We start from the raw sequence: 3,446 nt of genomic DNA on the forward strand, positions 1-3,446 counted from the left end.
GGTGTGACCATCCCCCCCTGGGGGGTGATTTCTCGCTTTCTGTCTGTCTGTCTCTCTCTCTGTCTGTCTGGCGAGTGCATGTGCCCTATAGTGAAAAAAAAAAAAATCTCTCCCAAAAAAATATACCTTTTCTGTGTTTGTTGAGATGATCATGACTTTTCTTCTTTAATCAATCACGGTATTAAGTTTTACTGATACTTTTAAAAAATTTTATGAGAAAAACTAGTCTACCATACCACGCTTCCTCGTCCCAGATTCCTCACTGTCTAGGAGGAATTGCTCTCTCTTTGTGGAAGTTATGTTTGGTTATTTTACAAAAGCATTAGTCCCTTCTTCATGGACCTGTTCTGTTTTCATATTTTGGACCCTCTCCACTCCCCAGCTTCCTGAGGTTTCCTCTCTCTCAGGCTAATCCTCCTGTGGCTCTTTCCCCTGCTGACTCTCACTCGGGCAGGGTTGCAGTTTTGAATGGGAAGGATTTTCTTTTTTTTCCTTTGATTCTCTGGGCCTTGCTTGTGTCGATGCCTTTCAGGTTGGTGAAGTTGTTGCCTTTTTTTTTTTTTTTAAGAGTTTTGCCTGAGGGCGTATGGGCTTACCCGAGAGATACAAGGACAGAAACAGTGTGAGGGGAAGTGAGAAATCACCCCCCAAGGAGGATGGTCAGGCTGTAATCCCCCCACTCCATTCTCTTCCTAGAATTTTGAGCATGCATACACACATGTCCAGTGTGAATTTTAAGCCTCTGGGTCTGGGACTCTTAACTGTGGTCAGCATATGGGAATCCAGTGACGTAACCACTATGCCATCTGAAGGCCATTTTTTAAAAGAATTTTTAGGGTTAGGCTACGTCACTTTTGCACAGTGAGGTCCCAGAGGACGTTGAAGATGGAGCCAAAGTCGAGACCATGAGCTCAGGCTCTGGATCTCACCCAGTTAGACTTGCTGGCTGGGATGGTGTCAGCCAGCCTGCTCTCCCCACTACCCCATCCCCCTCACCTGTGGAGCCTGAGCTGTGTGTTGGGTATGACCTGCTGCGGCTCTAGGTGCTCAAGAGCTGCTCAGAATCCATGCTTAACCTATGTAACTTCACACTGCAGGGGAGACATGCTAGGCTCGATGTTATGCAGGAAATAACATCTCTGTGTAGTCTTTTTTTTTTTTTGGAGAATTTTTTTTCACTTTAGGGCATGTGCGCTTACCAGACAGACAGAGAGAGACATAGAACCGAAAGCGAGAAATCACCCCCCAGGTGGGATGGTCATGCCGCAATCCCTTCTCCTCCATTCTCCTCTCGGGATCTTGGGCACGCACGCACACATGCCCGGCGTGAGTTTTAAGCCACCGGGTCTGGGACGCGAACCGTGGTCGACTACGTGGGAGTCCAGCGACGTAGCCATTGCGCTAACTGCTGGTTCCCATCTCTGTGTAGTCTTGTGCCCTGGAAAACTTCATCTCTGATTCTGGCTCTGTTTGAATGAAAATGACATGGTCCAAGGACAGCAAATGAATTTAAAGTATCCGTGAGCCTGTGTTCTCTAGGGGTTATGTGCTCTTCTACAGGCTCTGGCAATACAGGCTGCAATTTCCGCAAGCATGCGCTATAGCAAAACAAGAACAAAAAATTTTTAAAAAGAGAAAAACAAAGAAAGATGATGCCTTAGGACTAAGGATGCATTCTTGGTTTATGAATCTGTGACCAGAGGATGCCCTCCAGTGTGTCTGGACAAGAAGTTACAAAACAGAGTTGATTCTCAAGAGTAGCCGAAAATGATCAGATCACAGGTATTATGCTTACTATTCAAAAGAATCTATACAGAGATGTGATTTTGGAGAACTAAGCAATCTCATTTTCTTGGGTTACCAAATTATCAATCCCGATGAGATTTTCAATGAGGAACAAGAGGACTCATGGAAAATAGGCAAAGGACACCTGAGATAAAACATTTCAGAAGTCTAGATAAATGATAATTGCAAAATGTGGCAGCAAGGGAATCAGGAGAAGCTTAAAATTATGGAGAGAGACCATGAATATGTTCTGGGGAAAATATTTAATTCAAGCATAAATCTTGTTCATTAAAAATGAGACCCCATAAATGTGACACAGGTGAAAAATGTTTGAAACATGTTTTTGATTTTTTTATTCCAAAAACTAACAGTGGGAAAAAGGAAGTTGATGAGTTTAATAAGAAGTTGTTATTCTTCAACAAATCAGACAGAACCTATGGTGGGATAAAATACTGTGGTTGCAATAAATGTAGAAAGGGCAACAATAATGGCTAACTGCAAATCATGTAATATGTACAGGTGTCTATTTATGCATGGAGTGTGCCAAAAGTTTTAATATGTCGCAACTTATTGTACGTAAGAGAACTCATACAGGAGAGAAACCCTATCAGTGCAGTGAATGTGGGAAATCTTTCTCACAAAAATCACTGCTCACTATTCATCAAAGGGCTCATTCAGGAGAAAAACCATATGGGTGTAGTGAGTGTCAAAACACTTTTAGCAGAAAGTCACTGCTCATTTTACATCAGAGAACTCATACTGGAGAGAAGCCGAATTGATGTAGCGAATGTGGAAAAGCTTTCAGCAGCAGGAAGTCACAGCTTAGAAGACATCACATAACTCATACAATAGAGAAACCCTATGGTTGCAGTGACTGTGGGAAAGCTTTCTCCCAGAAATTAAAGCTCATTATGCATCAGAGAACAAATACAGGAGAGAAACCCTATACATGTAGTGATTGTAGAAAAGCTTTCTTTTGGCGGCCATAGCTTATTACTCTTTAGGACTCCTACAGGAAAGAAACCTTATGCATGTTGTGAGTGTAAAAAAGCCTTCAGTAGGAACTCACTCCTGATTAGATATCAGCAGATTTATAAGGATAGAAACCCTATGAATGCAGTGAATGTGGTGAAGCCTTCATTAGAAAACCATAGCTTCTTAAATATCAGGTAACTCGTACAGGAGAGAAGAACTACCAATGTAGTGATTGTGAAGAAGCCTTCAAAAAGTCAGAGCTAATAAGACATCAAAAAATTCATCTAGGAGAAAAACCCTGCAGATGTATTGAATGTGGAAAAACATTCTTTGGAAAGTCACAGCTCCTAACACACCAGAGAACATACAGTGGGGAGAAACGTTATGACTGCAGTGAATGCAGGAAAACTTTCAGTGAAAAGTCAAGTCTTACTCATCATGAGAGAACACACACTGGAGAGAAACCTTTTGAATGTACTGAATGCAGAAAAGCTTTTGCCTGGAAGTCACAGCTCCTTAGGCATCAGAAAATTCACACGGGAGAAATCCTATGAAAGTAGTGAATGCGGAAAAGCATTTGTTCAGAAAGTGCAACTCAGGAATGTGTGTGCGTGCATGCGTGCCCAAGATCCTGAGAGGAGAATGTAGAAGGTATTGCAGCGTGGCCACCCCCCCCCCCCCCCCCC

At 42.6% G+C, this 3,446-nt stretch overlaps 1 pseudogene; it reads left to right on the forward strand.

The window, feature by feature from the left end:
* Positions 1–1,787: 1,787 nt before the first annotated feature.
* The window catches only part of LOC102474685 (zinc finger protein 605 pseudogene), a 3,201-nt pseudogene continuing 1,542 nt past the window's right edge, over positions 1,788–3,446 (forward strand).

This window comes from Tupaia chinensis, unplaced genomic scaffold, assembly GCF_000334495.1.
Source record: "Tupaia chinensis unplaced genomic scaffold, TupChi_1.0 Scaffold145764_1, whole genome shotgun sequence".
Classification (NCBI taxonomy): Eukaryota; Metazoa; Chordata; class Mammalia; order Scandentia; family Tupaiidae; genus Tupaia; species Tupaia belangeri.